Source organism: Onychostruthus taczanowskii, unplaced genomic scaffold (genome assembly GCF_017590055.1).
Source record: "Onychostruthus taczanowskii isolate IOZ18803 unplaced genomic scaffold, ASM1759005v1 scaffold64, whole genome shotgun sequence".
NCBI lineage: Eukaryota > Metazoa > Chordata > Aves > Passeriformes > Passeridae > Onychostruthus > Onychostruthus taczanowskii.
Genome location: NW_024504122.1, coordinates 4,508,302 through 4,528,192, shown reverse-complemented (window position 1 = coordinate 4,528,192; position 19,891 = coordinate 4,508,302).

Here is a 19,891-nt window from a genome sequence, read left to right as displayed (position 1 = left end):
CCAGTGCTTGTCCATCCCAGTCCTGCTGCTGTGGGTCAGCACAGCCTGGACACACTGACCACACACCAGCTGCTCCTGTTCCTGCTCAGCACATCTGTGTCTGTGGTTTAATTCCTGCTGCCCTTGCACCCCTCCACACACATGTGGATAAAAGCCCTATCCAAAGGTATTCAAACAAGGGCAATGTCCCATCATTTCCTCTCCCTGCCACTGCTCAATAATCACACCTGAGCTTCTGAAGCAATTTCAAAATTACCAAGGTAGCAGCCACCCCACAGATTGTAATAACAACCCTTCAGGCTGAGGAGGAGCTTTTCCTGGCTAATTCCTGATGGACTGATTAGAGGGAGCTGGTGACCATCAGGGGTCAGCTCTGCTGCAGGAGGACCCAGATCTGGGAGCATTTTTCCACAGATTCTCCATGATCTGCTCTTTCCCTGCCTGTCCCACCCTGCTGGATTCTTGTTGGGAACAAGGACAATCAGAAACCTGGCTGTGGGGGTGCACAGGGAGCCACAGGATCTTGGGATCTGAATTTTCCTCAAAGCCAGCCCAGCCCAGTCACTGCAGGGGCTATTGCAACACATGGAGAGGATCATGGAGCAGGCCCAGGGCACTGGGACAGCATGGCCCTGCTCTCTCTCCTCAGCAGTGACACTTGTGGCTGCTGGGCTGCAGTCCTCCAGGGATTCTGTTTTCCAGCTGTTCTTGGCACGTGTTTCTGATTCCTGATGGGGAATTACACCCGCGATGCTCAGCTCGGGCTGCACAGCTGGAGAGCCCCAGCTGGGCCTTTGTGTCACAGGGTGAGGGTGCTCTGGAAGAGTCCCACAGCAGGAGACTGGAGAGGGAAAAGAAGAAGGGGAGGCAGGAAGCCGAGCAGGAGCCTCTGAGCCCCGCAGTGTGCAGTGGCTGCAAGAGAATGCTGTGGAGAATCTGCCTGAAAACCAGGGAGAGGCTCATTTCAGGGGTGCATTTCCCTCAGTTCAGGAGGAACTGCTCCTTCGAGGCTCCTTTGCCTGGTCCTGACTGTCCTTTAAAGAAAAAGCCAAGATCCCCAGTACAGCAACTTGAAGGTCAGAGCAGAAGACAGCTCTGATCTAAGCTTAGGGGCCCACTGCCCTCAGTGCCAGCACAAAGAGAGGAGAGAAGGAATCTGGGGGCTAAAAAGCTCTTTACAGACCTAGTAAGGATATTTTAGAGGTTTTTTTTGTTCAAGTCTGTCCTCAGTGAAAGAATTTCTGTCTGACAATGGCACTGACTGCTCTGGCAGCTGCTCCAGCACTCAGGTAACAGAAAAGCAGGGGAACAATGAGAGTTTCTCCTGGGCCTGTAGCGTTTCCTTCAGCCACTACTCCTCCAAGGCAGCCACTCTAGCCGTGGCCCCTGGAGTCTGCTTTGTGCTGGGACAAGGTATTTGGATGCCTGGCTGCAGTGGGAAAATACAGAGCATTTTATTGACCTGTAGGAAATTTGTCTCCTATTTATCCTGTATTTATCCCGTTTGCTCATTTTGCTCAGAGTAAGGCTCTGAAAAGATGCTATCAGGGCTGGGTTCATTTGTGATATTAACTTAGACTGGAGCATCTTCAGCACAAGGTTTCTGCAAGCCACTGAGCTAGTGAGAGAATTGAGCCTGGGCATGGACAGAAGAAGGAACTCAAGCTCAAAATGAATCCCCCAGAGAATTGAGCCTGGGCATGGACAGAAGAATCCCCAGACACTCCTTGGTTTGAGGCTCCTGAATCAGAAAGACTAAAGCTGGGAGGTGCTGCAGGAAGCAAAGGGATCAGGGAATGCAGAGCCTACAGTGGGATCTTTGCCTCTTCCCCAAGGGGGAGATTTCTGCATTTCCCAGAGGGAAAATCCACTCTTATAGGGGTCACTGGTTGTCTGAGGACTCCTGTCCTGCTGCCCATTTCCCTGTGGCCCTAGGACTGGCCACCAGAGTTTAAAGCTTGATTTTAAGCCAGGCCTATTCCCATAGGGGAATGTAGAGCTCTGGGCTCACAGATGTCCCACTGCACGTTGCTGCACTCTGTCCTACTGAGGGCCCTGGGACTCCCTGAGCTCCCCCTTTCACCCTGTTCCCATGCAGGCTTTTCCAGGCTGGCTGCTCCCTTTCCAGGCAGGATTCCTGCAGCCCAGTGGCTCGTTTGGCCAAGGTTTGCTCAGGAGGAGGAGGAGAATTCCCAGAGCTGTGAAGCTGTAATTTGTGGGAAATTGGGATGTGCTGGATCTGAACAGAGCTGCAGCTGCTGGAAACTCTCTTCAGGTCTCACGTCCCTGGAACCAGCCCAGTTCTGGATGTATTGAGGTGCCCGAGGTCTGCAAGGATCTCACTCTGGCCAGGAATTATCAGAAGGGATTTAATGCCTAGTGGGAGTCTGCTCCTCTCAGGAACCTCACTGAAGCCCTAAAACCACCCAAGCAACCTCTTGTGCTCACAGGAACTCAGAAAAGGAGGTTTACCAAATTGTAAAGACATTTATGGTTTCAGGTTCAGCAAAACAAACCAAAAATTTTAAATGCTGTTGCTTTCAGTCAAAAAATGACCCCTTGGGGTGCCCCACCAAAAGCTCCTTCTGCTTTAAATTGGTTGCCATTGTTTTTTGAGACTGTTCTGATGGAAATACAGACCACAGAGGGTTCTGAGTGAGCAGCATGGTCAGTGGAGATTCTGAAATTTACGGCAAATTTGCAGTAAATTATTTATTACAAATAGAATCAGTTACTTTTTTGGACAAGTTTGCATGGAAGGAAGCCCTGAGATGTGTGTGTCCATCTGTGTGACTGTTTCCATCATCCCCACACACTTCTCTCTCTGTGAGCTCTGTGAGGGACTCAGTCATAGGCACAGAGAGAGAAAGCCCTTTCCAGTGGCTCTACTGGAAGGGCACATTCCAGAAAGGAAAATATTTACTGCAGAGAGCCTAAACCTCACTGTTTCCATGCAGCACCTCTTTCTGAAGCAGTTGATCAGTAATAATAATAACAATAACAATAATAACAATAATAATACTAATACTACTAATAATAATAATAATGTACTGAGAAAAGCAAAAATTCTCCTTTAGCACTTCTGAGGCCTTGGAGAACCAGTGAAGATGGGAAAAGGTGATGCTGGAGGGGCTGTTTCCTTGCGAATGCCCATCCTCTGCTCTGGGCAGGGGAAGAGATGCTCTGGGGCTGGGTCCCTTCATGTGTTGGTTCCCAGCACTGCCCTGGCCCCTCTCAGGCTCCCTGGGAGGGTCACACTGCTCACACACATCCCTGCCTCCCTGGCTGCCCTTTCCCTTCTGCGTCCTTTCCTGGGCTGCTCCTGCCCGTGGGATCCACCACTCCTCCCAGCGAGGTTCCATGCCCTTGGATGCAGCCCTCGGGCTGTGCTCAGCACCTCGGACAGCAGCAGCAGAAACTCTGGCTGCGCCCTTCCCTCCTGGCCGGTCCCAGCAGGGGAGGGAGGGACCCCCAGGTGATACTGAACTGCCAGACCCGAGCTGAACTCTGCATTTCACTGCCCTGGGGGCCGGGGTCTGTCCTTGTGCTGTGTTTCATTCCGGCACAAAACCGAGCCGTGTGCGATAAAAGCTCCCTGGAGGGCTGCTGCTGCTTTGTGCTTGCATCCAGCCACCGGGGTTTTGGGGGGGAATTTACATCTTTCCACGGATTCGGGGGGGGTGGTGTGTGTGTGCAGTCTGTGTTATGGGAATGGGGTAAAACCAGGTAGAAAGAGGATTCAGATCCTGCTGCAGAGGAGAAAACCTCCCTTGGAAGGAACCTGGGAGCGTCAGCCATCAAACCAACAGGCTGGAGTCCCCATCCCTGGAGGGGCCTAGCAGCCACGGGGATGTGGCACTTGGGGACATGGGTTAGTGATGGGTTCATGGTTGGACTCCATGACCTTAGAGGGCTTTCACAAGCTGATTGATTTGATGACAAGTCTTCTTTAGTCCCACAAGACTTTGGTGTGTCAGGATGGAGTTTTCCCCAAATTCTGAACAGCAGGGCTGGATGCATCAAGTGAGTGCTCAGTCCTGCCAACCCAAGGGGTATCCAACAAGGGGCTGCACTGAGGGGCTCCTCCACTCTGTGGTTACATGCAGTTCAGTAGTTTGAGCTTCCCACAAAGGCCAAATTTATTAGAAGCTGACTGCCACTGACTGAGACATGGAACAAACCCATTCCTGGCCTTCTTCTGGTATCCAGCTGTGTGTGGCTCCTGGGCCTTGGTCCCACAGCAGCCCTGCAGGGCTGTGGTGGAGCAGTGATGCTGTAGGGAGCTCCTTGAACATTGCAGGTGCCTTTGGGTAATTTGGCTCAGGAATGAGCCCAGCTGCACCTCCCTCCACTCTGTGCACACGCAGGGCACTGCAGCAGCACAGCTCCTCCAGATCTGCCTCTGCACATAGGGCTCCCCCTCCCCTCCCCTCCCCTGCCCTCCCCTCCCCTCCCCCTGCCCTTGCTCATGGCTGTGCTCACCTTTGCCTCTCAAGGAGTTTTCTCAGTTTCCCAGCCCAAATCCCAAGCACACAGTGTTCACATTCCAGTTGTTACAGGAGAGGAGCTTGCAGAGCATTCAACAGAATCACCGAGATTGGAAAAGCCTTCCAAGGTCACCGAGTCCAACCTGTAACCCCTCCTCACTTTGTCCCCACCCAGAGCCCTGAGTGCCACCTCCAGCTCTTCCCTGGGCACTTCCAGGGATGGGCACTCCAAACCTGCCTGGGCAGCCCCTGCCAAGGCCTGACCACCCTTTCTATTGAGAAATTACTGGTGATGTCCAGCCTGACCCTCCGCAGCCCAGCTTGAGGCCCTTTCCTCTCATCCTGTGGATTTGCAGGGTCCCATCCTGCTTGGCCTTCTCCTGGAATCAGCTGCTGCTTCCCTGATTCCCTGGAGCCCTCTGGACTTCCCCTGTACAATGGGTTTTGCCTGAGGCATTTTTCTCACTGCCAGAGCTGATAAAAGGCAGAACTCGCTTCTTTTGTGTGCAGGGCTGAAATCTGATTGATCCTTCCGTGCCTGGCTGTCCGGGTGAGGTGTGTGATAGTCTGGCTTTTCATTCTGTTATCGCTCCAGATTTTATTTCTCATTCCAGCCAGAATCTTTAAATTGCACTCTTTGGACAATAATTGCCAGCAGAATCACGTCTTCTTTTCACGAATGTTGATGCTGCTCCTAAGCCTGGATGCAGCTCCTTTTGGAGCCATTTTTCAGGGGACTTTACCCCTGTTGTTCTAAATTCCTTCTTTTCCCTGTGATTTTGGGATGATCCCTCCACATCAAACATGCAGCATTATTGCAAAAGATTAAATCCTTGGCAGAGACATTCCCACCCTTAGATTTGCTCTCATAACTCCACAGTTGTGGCTCCACCATTGGCCACACCTTTGCCTTCCCCAGCCTTCAAGATCCACCAGGAAAATCCCCCATGGAACTGCAGTCAGTACAGCACTCCTCAGGTGATGGGCTGGTGGGAAGTGAGGTTGGGATGGGGTTTTCCTCCTCTTTTCAACCACAGCTGATAAATGCAGGTGTGCATTCAGGTGACATCCCTGTGGAACCCTTCAGCATCCAGTTCTGAGCTGCATCCTGAAGTTGGCAGCATTTTGCTCCAGGAGTTTTGCATTTTAAAGCATTCCCTGGATCCAGGCCTCTCTGTACAAACTCTTATTTTCAGAATTTTTTGTGGCTTCAGGATCCAGCAAACCCAGGCCTTTCTCCAGTGTCAGACCTCCCTGTGCTCCCACTTCAGCCTCTGTCCAAAAGTGGTGCTGTGCAGGGATGATGGAATCTTCCAGGTTTGCTCTGACAGCCCGGAGGGGCAGAGATGGAGCAGCCTGTGCTGTGTCCTTGGCATCCTTGCAAAGGAGATGCTCAGCTGGCTATTCCAGGAAGACACACCAGGATCAGATCCCACTGGACCCCTTTTCTCAAGGCTCCCAAAGCTGTTTCTTTGCCCTCAGTATTGCTCCAGAGCTTTAGTCTGGGGCTGTCCCATGTCCTCTGATTCCAACCCAACCGCTGCCATGTCCAGGAGGTGCCACAGGGCACTTGGGACCCACGGATGAAGCTCTCAAGTACCCCCTGAAGAGCCTGGAGGTGTCCAAGCCTCTGGAAAGCTTTAGTAGGGATGTCCCCAGCACCACAGGGCAATGCCAGTCCCTGCCACAACTCATGTATGAGGAGCAGAGGAGGAACATCCAGGCTGTGCCTTCCCACTGGGAAGAGCTGAAGTCCCACTGGGATGTGGCTGCAGTCTCAGCTCAGCTCTTTTTCTTTCCCTCTGCGAGAAAACCTTTGATTTATGAGCTCCATGTGGGCTTTAATCCAGGCTGTGAGCAGGACCCTGGAGATGCTGCCATCCTGCCCAGCAGAGCTGCTCTGTCCCAGGGGAGCACAAGCCAGAGAGTTCTTCACCTGCTCCCTCCATCCAGGCAGAGAATGACACAAACAGTCTGGCAGATTCTGAGCATTTGTGGAGAATTCTGATTTTTTCAGCACAATTCCCACATCCCCTGCCCCAGCACTCAGGTTTCCTGGGATGCACTGAGCCTCCATGGCCCCTACTTGGTGTAGAACACATTACTCACCTTGCCAAGGATTTCCCGTGTTGGAAATAGTGTGTACATGAGGAATTGTCCCCATTCTTCCCAGGGTGACAGTGATGAGGGGCTGGGCAAGTAAAGCATGGCCCCAGCCAGCCCCACACCTGAGCACTGGGCTGGGGAGGGCTGGAGAGAGACGCTCCAAACTTTGGCCACTTCCTTCTCATTTTTCTAAGAGAGGAGATTCACAAGCTCCAGGGAAGTCCTAAAGCCATGAATGTCATTTTCTCTGGAGTATTGCTAGCCCTGTGCAGAAGAGAGGGGAAGTGTCCAACTGTAGAGTCCAAGGCCAGGCTGGACAGAGCTTGGAGCAGCCTGGGATAGTGGAAGGTGTCCCTGCCATGGCAGGGGTGGCACTGGATGAGCTTTAACATCCTTCCAACCCAAACCACTGTGTGATTCTGGGATTCCGTGAGTCAGTGACTTTCCTGAGCCCAGCATGTTTTGAATCCAGCACTTGCAGAATTGGTGACCAGGTTTGCAGATGCCCCTGGGCCGTGAGTCCCTTTCCACACCTACTGGACTGCCAGGGCAACTCTGCTTTGTGCCACTCAGCCCCCAGCCCCACCAGTGGTGACAATCAGGGTCCCCAGGCAGAGGGCTCAGGCTCAGCTGCCATGATTCACTGGTGGTGTGCAGCAGTTCATTTCCTGCTCTGTGGGTTTTACCAGAAATTACCTTTTTTATTGTCATGTTTCTGTTTCAGATCAATAAGAGATAACAGGCAGCACTGGTCTGGGAGAAGATTCCTCAGAGAAATTTCCCCTTGGAAAGAAGAGAACAAAATAAATACTACAAAGGTTAAATCCACAGAGTGGGTTTAATCCCTGAATCTTGCATTGAGATGCTCTGGGATTTCATGGAATATTTTGGGTTGGAAAAGATATTTAAAGGCCATCTAGTCCAATCCCTGCAGTGAGCAGAGACGTCTTCAACTGGATCATCAACTAGATCTTCCAGATGCTGCCCAGCATTCCCAACATCCAGAGCTGACCAGCCCCGCAGAGCTCTCCAGCGGGAGCCAGGTGCTGCTGCCAGGCTGCATTTGCAGATGTTTTGCTGTGACTGCCCCACTGAGTGTCCCCAGCCTGAGCTGCCAGCCTGGATCCTGTGACAGGGTCACAGCACAGCTCCCAGCAGAGCTGAGGTTCTGTGGCCCTGTGGCTGTGCCCACCTGAGATCCAGCAGGGATAATGATGGAGGAGAAGCTGTGCCAGGAGCATGTGGGGTGCAGGCTGCTCTTCCCAAAGAAAATCAGAACCCCTGTGGGACACCAGGCACTCAGGGATGCTCCTTCTGGCCCAGCACTCCTGAGGAAGAATAAAGCAGGATAAAGCCCCCAGTGGGAAAAGCAGGAGAAATCCAGCTGAAAAATTATTCCCAAATGCAAGAGAGACGTTGACCACTCTTCTCATTTCCTGCTGCTGGAGAAGAGATTGTGTTCCCACCCTTGTGGGACAGACATGGGGCTCCTCCAACGTGCAGAAAACCAGGACAGAAGCTCTGGTGGAAATTCCACTTTGTCCCAGAGTTCAGCACTGCAACACCCAGAGGTTTTGGAGACAAGGGAGCAGAACTCTGTGCCTCTGTGGCAACCCTGCTGTGAGACTGATCTTCCTTGCTTGGGAATGCAGCCCTGGGATGCACTCCTGGATTCCCCACCTCTGGAAATGGGTGAAGATGTTCCATTTTTAGCAAACTAGCACTTGACACTCTGCATGAGGCCAGTGCTGCTCCCAGGGCTGCAGCTCTTGCTGAGCAGAGCAAAACCCTTGGTTCAGGTGCTTGAGGAGGCTCAGGTGCCTCTTTCTCTCTGTGAGGAGCCATGCAGCCATTGGAGTGTTTGCTTCCATGTTTCTCCTTGGATGTTCAGGCCTGAATTTGCATTTTCAAGTCCCACAGCTCTGCCTCTTCCAAGGAGGAGAGCATGGGGATAACGAGTGCATGTGGATCCTGCTGGCAGCAAAGCAGCTCGTTCATCACCTGAAGTGCTGCTCGGTGTTTGTGACGAGCTCTGCCATGCCAAGAACCCACTCCAGGGAGGGGTGGATAAAACCCCACGGCCTGGGCATCATGTCTGGATCACAGCAAGGAGCAAGTCAGGGCCAGGGCCTCCTGGTGTGTTCCCATGTTTATTCCCACAAAATTGCTCCTGTCCTTCCTTCGAGGGAGGAAGGACGGAAAAGCAAAGGAGATTCCTGTCTCAGTGTAATTTCTATCAGCAGCAGAGCAGCCAGGGTGCATTTTGTTCTTCCTAAGGCACCCTCCTGGTCCTGCACAGTCCATTTTCCGAGCAGTGGGATGGCATTTTTCTAGCTGGGATGAGGCTTTGGGTGGGGTGATAGAAAGAGAAACATGTGCCAGGGACAAGATGAGGATAAGAAAGGATCTGTCACAACTCAGAGAGCCACTGACTAAACCAAACCAGGGCAAAGACTCAGCCATGGAGACACAGGGGGAAGAAAAGGAGTTGTTTACAAGCTTTTTTTATTTCTATTCCATCTGGCCCGGTCACTGAGTTCCTCCTCTCCCAGAAATGTGATTGTTCAAGTTTACATTCTCATAAACCTGGATTTCAAATTTAAAACCCCTTTGGTCTTTGGAGGGAGTTCACTCAAGCAAAGATGTGGGCAAGCACTCTCTGCTCCCTGTTTTGGGAGTCCAGGCCCTGCAGGGCCCTCCCAGGGGCTCTGCCACGTGGGGCTGGAGCAGGATCCAGGGGCAGGGTCCAAGAGGATTCCTGGCACGGACCAGGGAGGAGAGGGAGGCGAGGAAGCTGCTGGATGAGGGTGATGAGGGTCTGAGAACCCGCTCTGGCTCAGATTAGCTCCTTGATTACTGCGCTGTGTTCTCATCAGAGGAGAAGAGGGTTTGATCAAAGGCAGATTGCCTCAAACGGGGAGAGGAGGTTTCATTAGAGAGGCTCAGATGATGTGGAGTAACTGAACTCATCCTCTGAGCTGGGCAGCTTAACCCTTGGGAAGGGCTGCTCTCCCATCCCCTGTTCCAGCAGCGCCTCCCAGCACAGGCAGAGCCTGGAGGAGGCCCTGGAGTTCAGAGATGCTCCAGGACTGGCACTCGAGCCCAGATGTTTGTCCTCACCACAGATTTTGTCTCCTTCTGCCATGATTACCCTGAGGAGAAAGGCTCTTCCAAACCCACCTCCAGTAGGACAAGTAGAATGGGAAACCTCCAGCAGTCCTGTGCACAGTCAGTCCTGTCACAGTCACTGAACCTGATGAGTGTTCAGGCCCCAAAACCTTTTTTGAGTGTGTGTTCAGCACACAAAACCTGACTTAAAAGTGTGTGTTCAGCTTTCTGCTGAGGCTGCTGCAGCTCTGTGGCTGCTGGAGAAGGACAGTTCTGCTCCGTGTTCCCTTGGTGCACAAGGGGACAATAACCCTGCACAAACTGTTGGCTTTGAAACCAGCATCTTCCAGGAGATCCAACAACTCCTTTTGCTCAGCTCTCCCCAGATTTGCCTCCAGAGTGTGGCATGTTTAAAAGTGGAAATAATTGCTTGGGTTTTATCTGTCCAAACAGAGCTGTGTGTGAGTAGATGCACCCCAACTTCTGCTCCCCAGAGCTCGATGTCTTGGTTGTCTTTGCAGCTAACAGAGAGAAATTGGCACTTCCAGGGCACAGGGAGGCCTCTGCTATGGGAGATGTCTGCAGAAATGCAGCTGAGCTGCTCCCAGAAACATCCCTGCTCCCCACGGACAGGGAGAGGAGAGGAGAGGAGAGGAGAGGAGAGGAGAGGAGAGCTGTTGTTTGCCCTGGCCAGCAGGGCAGGTGTGGAAAAGCAGAATGTAGAATGGAGTTAGGGAACCACAGGAATGTGTGAAACAATCCTGGGGCAGGACTGACAGCAGAGTCCTCTCTTTCCTGTGGAATTCCTCGCCAAGGGATGGGTATCAGGGAGGCCTGGGGGGGTCACTCTTCAGAGCTGGACTCCCAGAGCTCCCAGCCCTTCCCTCTACCCAACCACCTCCCTGCTTTGTTTTATTAATTAAAATGAAATTTGTGTTCAAGCTGCTGCAGACTCAGAAATGTGTACAGAGTTTGCCCTGGGGGAGCCATTCCTGGCCATCCCTGGGCTCTCCCAGCCAATTTCCTACACTGCCAACAATACCAGTGTCCACCATAGGTGCTGGTCCTGCCAAAACCAGGCTCTAATTGGACTGTAGAGAGTGTCCTTCACGGAATGATCAGTGCTGGGACACTCCTGGTAGAGGAATTTTTGTCTAGGCTCTGGATGAGCTGGATCTTACACCCTCTCCTTGGAGGAGAGCTCCAAGGGATGCCTTAAATTTTAGCTTTTATATTTTCCAGATTTTGTACTGCCTTAGTGTGGAACTCTGAACTTCATATAAAGTGTGTCCTAGATTGCAAGGCAATGTGTATTCTATTTGCCATCTGTAAAAGGTGTGGCAGTTATCTTCTGTTAATTGGGCAGTTTTCATTATCTCTTCCATAAACTAATCCTCCCTCTGGGGAGATATCTGCTGATAATGGGCTATTGAATGTCACTGCACGGCTGATAAAATTCCATCATCCCATTGTGAGATGCTCTGCCCAGAGGGAGGAGCCAAGCATTCATACCTGGAGAGCATCTTAGATTTTGGGACACCAGCACAGCCTTTCCACTGGATTCCCACAGGAGCAGCTACCTTTTTCACTGGATCTTCAGAAGAAGACTACACCCTTCTACAGGATCCCTGCTTCAACAGAACCACACCTGACACTCCAGGAGGACTGTAGCCACAATTCAAATTGAACTGCTACCAACACCCTGACCAACAGGGTGTCAGGTTGTATTCTGACTCTGTCAGTGGTTTTTCTTTTGTATGATTACATGTTTTTTGGGGGTTTTTTTGTTGTTTTTTTTTTTTTGTTTGTTTGTTTGTTTGTTTTTTCCTAATAAATTGTATTTCTGACTTGGAGTCTCTCACTGGTTTTGCTTTCAAACCAGAACAAAAGTGTTAGCAAGTTCTCCTCACAGTTCAGTCAGACAAAACAATCTTTTTCCAGCCCCAGAATCAGGGACACCACTGCAGCTTCAGGCCTAAAAATTGCAAACAACAGCGAATTGAGGAGAGCAAACTGGGAGGGTGGGACTGCATAACCTGAAGCGGTAATTGGACAATTAATCCCAATATGGAAATGGACCAAAACTTATAAAAGGGTGAAAACTCGTGACCCAGGGTCCATCTTGGGTGTAGCCTTGGCCGGGCTCTTGTACTGCCCAAGGTGTGTCCTTTGAAGGCCTTTAATAAATCCCTACTTTATTCCTTTAGCTCTGTCCAGCCTCTGTTCCAGGTAGCCTCTCAAGGCATCACAAGTGCTCATGCAAACATTTACAGGCGAGGAGAAGAATAAGCACAGGATATTTTAATCCTGATTTTCCTTAATATCCAAGGGCTTTGTCTGCAGTGAATGTCACCCTCAGCCAAGCATCCAGCATGGAGCATCCGTTGGCTACAAGTCCAACCCCTCTCTGTGGGTTTACAGTAACCCCCCAGGACAAGGCCAGGATTTTCCTGGGAAGGGGAGGAAGACCTGAGCTGTCCAAGGTCTAACAAAGCTCTCCTTGGAGTGCACAGAGAGCAAACCAAGAAAGCCAAAGAGGAAACAAATGGACACTTGACCTGGGCAGGGCTGAATTGCTGGAGAAAATCTGTTGCCTGATTTCAGGGTCCTTAGGTGGGAGATCAGGGAAAGGTTCTTCCCCCAGAGGGTGCTGGCACTGCCCAGGCTCCCCAGGGAATGGGCACGGCCCCAAGGCTGCCAGAGCTCCAGGAGCCTTTGGGCAGCGCTGCCAGGGATGGACAGGGTGGGGTTGTTGGGGGTCTGGGCAGGGACAGGAGCTGGATCAGTGATCCCTGTGAGTCCCTTCCAGCCCAGGATACTCCATGATTCTGTGATTCTAAAAAGAGATGTAACAAAATGATCCCTTGAGACAATCATGGACTGTGAGACTTTATCCCTGCTCTTTGACCTTGCACTGCTGGGATGCTCTGCTGGGATGAGGAATCCACCTTTTCATCACCCAGCTCCTGAGGAACCTTGGCAGAAGTGAGGAGTTCAGTGCTCACCCTGCACAGCTGAAACAAGGCTTGAAGATAATGGGAACAGAGCCTTGTACAGCTCCTCTCGCTTCTTTGGCTTTTCTTTCCCTTCCCTGTCCCTCTTTCCCCTTTCCTTATTTCCCTCCTTGCACAGGATCCTGTCTTTGCTGGGTGTAACTGCATCCTTTGGGGTATGGATGAGGCCCTGGAAGGGTTAAGCAGGTTCCTGGGCGATGTCCTTTTGCCAGGTCCCCGAGAATGGCTCACTGGATGTACTGAAGCTGTTCCTCCAACACTGACTTGCCATTTGATCTCCCACCAGAGACAGATTTTCTGCTTTGCTGCTCTTTCGGGCCATGTTAACGTGATTTGAGCCTTGTTTGCCTCATAGAAAGCAGAATCAAATTCCAGCAGTGGCAGCACCTCAGCCTGCTATCATTGCATTGATTTATTCCTCCTGCCCCAAAAGCACAGTTATTGCTTTCTGTAATAACGTCACAGAGCCTTCAGACACGGGGCCTTGTTCTATTAAGGGCTTCTGTGGCTAAAGAAAAGTCAGTAAGAGATGCTGTTACAAGGGAAGGCTTAATAGGCTCCAAATTCCCTTCCCCCCTGCCCAAATTCCTCATTAAAGCTGACATTGGCTCTCCCTGGCGCTCATTGCCAGGAGAATTCCACAAGTGCCACTCTGGGATGTGACAGTGTCTTCTCTGTAGCCAGTGGTGCTCAGAACCCAGTTAATCCATCAGGAGAAGTGTGTGGGAAGCAAATGCATGGAGAGGGCATGGGAAGGACTTCAGCAGCCAAGGGAGTTTGGGAAGTGTTGCAGGGCTGTGGTAGAGAGGGAGGATGGAGAAGAGGGGGTGGGATAGAATGGGACAGGAAAGAGGACAGGGACAGAACTGAAAAAGGACCAAGAGCCATCAGAAATGCTGGGAGACACAAGGCCACCAGATAAAGTTACCTGGGAACTCCTGGGAATTCCCACCCCTGAGCTCCCAGAGAGCTGCATTCTATGATCTTTGAACCAAGTCCTTCTACTTTCTCCCAAAGCAGCCCTGGAGAGACAAAAACTTCATCCCTGTGTCCCCCAGGTTCCTGTCCTTGCTGTGTCACCCCAGCCTGGCTGCCAGGACAGGTGGATTGTCCTTCCTGGAATCAGGCTGTGGGAGCATCCCCAGATGCATTCCATGGTCCCTTGAAATGCCACAGGCGGGGCTGGCGTCTTTGCTGCACGAATCTCCTCAGAAGATGAAAAACCAGAGGGGAAAGGAAAGCAGTGGAACTCCTGAGCCAAGATTTTGGGACCCCGGAGGCCAAGGGGCAGCCTGAGCTCTCAATCCTGCTCAAGTAATGATTGCAAAACATTTTTTCCTGTAGCCTCTCTGGTGCTTGCTTCCAGAGGAGGAAGAAGTCCAAAGAGAAGGTAGAGCCTTCAGGAAGACACCTTGGATTGTCTCCCATCAATTCATGCCCTGACCTGGGACAAACATGGTGATCCCAGGCCCCAGAAAATCAGATTACTATTGCAATATACCCAAGCACCTGGAGTTCAAATCCAACCCAGCCTCCATGGCATTGCTTTCCTTCCTGAAGAATGTGAAGAAAGAAAAATAGTGAAGAGAATCCCCTTATAAGGACAGGCCTTTGTCTCCTCTAAGGACAACACACAGGTCTCTACAGGTGCAGAGGAGATCAGCAGCGCCCTCTTTCTCCAAGGATTTCCCAGTTTTTTCCCAGACACTGATTGTTCTCAATGCCCTGGGAATAAACATGTCGACTTTTTGTGCTTGGAGCCCCATAAGTCCCACTCTGCGATGTGACATGGTCTTCTTTGTACTGTCAGATCCCAGTTAATCCATCAGGAGAAATCTGTAGGAAGCAGAAACCCTGGAGACGGCATGGGAAAGATTGAAGCAGCCAAGAGAATTCTGATTTATCAAGCTGGACTGCTGTCCACTCTTCATAGAATCACAGAATCTTGGAATGGTTTGGGTGGGAAGGGACTTTAAAGCCCATCCAGTGCCACCACTGCCATGCAGGGACACTTTCTGCTCTCCCAGCCTGCTCCAAACCCCATCCAACCTGGCCTTGGAATACTTCCTTGGATCCAGGGGCAGCCACATCTTCCCTTGGCAACCTTTTCCAGTTCTCCTTGGAGGTCTCTGGATCTTCACTCTCTGCCAGCAGCTCTCTTACCCCTTTCCCCAGTAATGAAAATATCAGCATTGCCCACACTGGATGTCATCTGTCTCCTGGCCATGAGTGGCAGGAAAATACAGACCAGAGACTTGGAACATCCAGGCAAAGCTCTGGGAAGAACCAGCCAGGTCTGGGATCCCACCTTGGCATGCCTGGCATACCAAAGGTACACAGGACCCCTCTGAAGTCCCCAATGCCTGGGAAAGGCGTCTGCCTTCTCCCCTTCCTCCTCCTATTGACAATGGGTTGGGATTTCCTCCAGGCAGCTGTGGCAGGAGGAGGAGCAGTTGCAGCCCCCACGTGAGGCACAGAGAGAGAAATCCCAGCCCTGCCAAGGCAGGAGTCAAACCTCGTTAGTGTTATTGCACATTAGAGATGGTCATTATCTAACAGCAAAGGTACTGCACCCAATACGGGGTAATTTATTTTGGACCTCGTTATGATGGATAAAGATTAATTAATCACCGTGCTGGAACTTAGTGGTTGCCTAGGGAGCCATGATCATGACCTGATTATCTTTAATATAGGCGAAGAGAGAGCAGTCCTCACCAATTCATGTCTATAACACACTCACATATCGTGCTTTAAACAGACTCATTTCCCAAAGCTGGGCAAAATGAGCACTGGAATTAATTTTGAGGGAAATTGGAATTAAAAAAAAAGTGAATGAAGACACAAAGTTCTTTCATGAGGGATGATTAGGTCAGAATTTCACCCCAAAGGAAGTTGATTTCGCCTGAAAGTCTGTGCTGGTTTAGTGGTCAAGGGAAGGAACTGTTAAAATAAAAATGTCACATGGACAGATTGGAGACAGGGAAAAATTCATGGCATGAAGTGCAGCAAGGAAAGGTAGGAATTGATAAGGAAAACTGAAGATAACAATAATAGTAATAAAAAATAATCCCTGGCTGGCATGTTGGTGAGCAATGTGGGATTTCTGAAGGGGTGTTTTGAGTTTCCATGGCGAGGTTCTGGAACAAGGGAGGTCACAGGGGTGGCTGCTGTGAGGAGCTACCAGAAGCTTCCCCCATGTCCAGCAGAGCCAATTCCAGTGGCTCCAGGACAGTCCCTCCCTGGCCAAGGCCCAGCCCAGCAGGGATGGTGCCACGTACCCCAGGAGGCTTCCTGAGCTGCGAGTCCCAGGCTGGTAGCATCCATTCATGGGTGACACCAGGACTTGGGGCACATTGGGACAATGAGCTCAGACCAGTTTTACACCAGTTCAATTCCCCAGCCCAGAAAACTCTTATTTATTCTTTCTTTCTTGACAAAACTACAGAGGCAGAAAGCCACACTGGGCAATGGGATTCCCTCATGGTTGGTGCCATGGAAAGTCAAGCCATGCTTCAGGATGGATGAGCTGCTGGTGGTCAGGGGTTCAGGGCAACTGGGAAGGGTGTGGGGTAATGTGCAAGTGTTGAGCCAGAAAAGCCCATGTGGTCATGGCCAGGTGATGGAGGCTGCCCAGGAGAGCAGGGACGAGGTTCCCTCTCAGTCTGTGCCACTGGGGGATTGGAACTGACATGTCCCTCCTTTTGTGCCCTGCTCTGACATCCAGGTGCCCTTGGTGGGGAACAGGATGCACAAACCAGTCTGGAGCCCTCCAAGAGCTGTGGTTTCATGAGCACTGCTCAGACCCGCTCTCTGTGTCTGCGTGGCTGCAATGACAGTATCCAACCTTCACCTTTCCATGTGTGCCAGACTGGCAGCACCCTCTGCACTGGGGACAGGCTCCACTCCTGTCAAAGAAGGAGCCTCACCGAGCACTTTGCCAATTCCTTCTCCTGCCCATGGCCCTGTTCAACCACCTGACACAGCACAAAGTCCCTCATCCAGATTATTAATAACTCCTCTGTGCTGAAAGGAAATTTTCCTGCTTCCATTCTGCCAATCCCCGAGTTCCTGACTCGACCTGTGGGAGTACCTGTAATTTCCCATGTCCCCTACTCAAATGGCTCAGCTCCCTCCCACAGAGAACCCACCGTGAGCCACAGGACACAAGGGGAGCCTCGCTCCTGCACTGCTGGTGTTGTGTAAATGTGCTGGTTTTGCATTGGGGCTAATCATGGAAGTTACTTTATAAGAGAAGCTGCTAGCAGTTTCCTCTGTGTCTGACAAAAAAAATTAATCAGTAATTAGCTTTGAGAACTGACACTCTGTTAATCCACTGAGAAAGCTGAACACACCTTTCTGAATACACATGTTAAAGATAAAAAAATCCCCGAGGAAGCTCTCTTTTCCTTCTGGTGCATGGAGAGAGAAGTCTTTTTCCCCTCCCCGCTTCCCAGCCCTATGGGCAGGTGAGGGAGGGGAGGCCATGGGGGGGCCCAAGGCAGGGCCGGGCAGGGCCGGGCAGGGCCGGGCCGTGTGCTGATCACATTTTGCTGACATTGAGTCTGGTCCTGCTGCCCGGCCTGGGCCAAGCTGGGGTCTGCTGGGCCCTGGGAGCGGCTTTGGCCTGGGCCAGGCCCTCTCCACACACGGCTCGGCGGGGCCTGGGCCTGGCCCCAGAGGCTGCTGGGCAGGAGAGGAGAGAACCCTCAGCCCGCAGAAAGAACTGACATCCTGACACAGCCCCAGTGCAGCCTGAAAATCCATCACCGTGAGTGCTCCGGCCACTGCCCGGCAGGGATCACCTGACCTGCAGATCTCAGGGGAGATACTAACTCTTTCAGTGCACAGATAAGACTTGCAAACCTTCAGTCCTCCCTCAGGTGAGAGAAAAGGACAGAGTGAGAACATGTAGAAGAACAACATGAAGACAACAAAGTCAGTGAAGAGTCAAGTCCCAGATAGGAGGGATGAGGAGATGCCTTAATTTTGGGGCTAAAATCCTCTTATGAAGCTATAGAGAAGAATGTAATTGGTACATCAGACTCTTTTTCCCTGTAACTCATTGAAAGTATGAGGAGATGAAGTGTTCAAATTGTAGATATGAGCAAAGGCCTCTGTGCTAAAGTAAGCAGATGTTGAAGTAGCTGTGATTTCATGAGAAGTTTGAACAGAGAGCTAAAGAAGTGATGAAGACCCTTTGCCCCCAGGGAGAAAAGAAGACTTCTGTTTCCAGAGATGAAGGTGATCTCAGAGACAGATAAAGAGAATGTTTCCTCTTGAACAGCTCATCCTTAAAATAGTATCCCATAAGTTGACATGGCACATAAACACGGCTGCGGGAAAAGCTGTGAGAGATAGGAGAGACTTCAGGATTGTGGATTTTTCTGGGCAGCTACTATTTGTAGAAATTAAAAGCCACAAGAAAACTGTTTTCTTGTGGAGAAGTCTCCATAAATTGACAAGAGGGACTCCTCTTCCTGAGTGAACTGAAGAAAGACTATTCTAGAAGTGATAAACTGACTGCATTTTTTCTGTACATTGTGAGTGAGAAAGAAAAGGTTGTAGGGAGAAGGAAAAGTGTCCTAGAAGTTTTATTCTGATTCTTATTATTCTTTCTTTTAGTTACTGTTAATAAATTTTGCTTTATCTCCTTTTAGAGTTTTGAGCCTGCTTTACCTTCCTTCTAATCCATCTCACAACAAGAAATGAGTCAGTATATTTTAGTGGGTGCACGGGCGTTTGGCCAGTGTTAAACCCACCTCATCAATTGGTGCATTAACAGAGAAATCTCAGATTAGCAAACTAAAACCACTACAGTAAATAATTCTCAACCCTCAGGTGCTGGGGACTTCCACATGGATCATCATCCTCCTGCCTGGGACATGAGGAGCAGGTAATTCCTGATGGGTCCAAGCACTGCCTTTCCCTTGGAGGGCTCATGGAATGGTGCCAGGGGGTGCCAGGACACAGCCCGGTCAAGTCCTGGTGAGAAGAGAGCCAGATCCGGGCAGCTGGGTGCTGGCAGGACAAAGACATGGCAGAATGTTGGAGGATGGGGAGACAAGGCCCACACTCTGCATCAGGGGAGGGGTTCCTGTTGCTTGGGGGGTGTGGGTGCAAGCAGAGCTCTGAGCTGCCAAGGCCTAGGGGCAGGGGGGAAGGGATGGACATGAAATAATAGCTTGATGCCTTGTCCTCGTGGGTTTGTCCTTGTGGATCACTGTGATGGGAGAAAGTGAAGGGCAGCTCTGGGAAGGGCAAGGAGGGTAAAAATATTGGCATGAACCAGTGGGAGCAAGATGGGAATCATGAGAAAATCTTCCCTGCCTGTTTTGTACTTCCACACTGAACCACAGCCCTGTCACAGTCTCAGTCACCTTAAAGGTGGGAATGCTTTCCAAAGGACCATAATGGGAAGTGGAATGTGGCACAGAGATGCTCCAAGAGGAGTGTTCTGGTCCTCCCCAGAATTTCAGTGGAGCTGGGGTTCTGGGGTTCCTGCTGGGAAGTGTTTCTGAGCACTTTCAGCAGGAGCCCCTGCGAGTTCACACACACCCAGCCGTGAGCTCACCCAGTACACAGCGGCCTTTGCTTGCTCACAATCAGCAGCCTCGGGATGTTTCAAGGAGCTTCATGCATGACTTTGTGGTTCTGACCCTTCCCTTCCCTTCCCTGCCCTGCCCTGCCCTGCCCTGCCAGCTGCAGCCTGGGCTTTGCTGCCAACCTGGCCACAGGACACAGAGCACTCACTCCGAGCCAGTGTATCCCAGAAAAGGAAGAAGGCACAGGCAGGAGTCAGGCTGGAGCATGGAGAGCTGCAAAACACTTGGGCTGAGCCTGCTCCCAGCTCCTGCTGGGGTTCCAGTAGGGAAGGGACAAGAGCTGTGCCCAGGGAGCAGAGCTGGTGGAAGCTGCTGCCAAGTCCAGGGAGAGAGACAGGATTTCCTGGGAGGGAGGGGAATCCTGGGGCAGCCTGAGCCCAGCAGTCACACTCCTGGTGGCTGATGCATTCCAGAACAGGACTGGATGCTCTGGACTCACAGCAAAGGTCTTCCTATCTAGTCCAGACCAGTTCACTTCCAGATGTGGAAGTCTGCAATGACACAGAGAAGTTAAATCCCAGCACTGGTTGAGACTGATCCCAAAGACTCTGAAACCACCTGTGAGCTGCCAGGC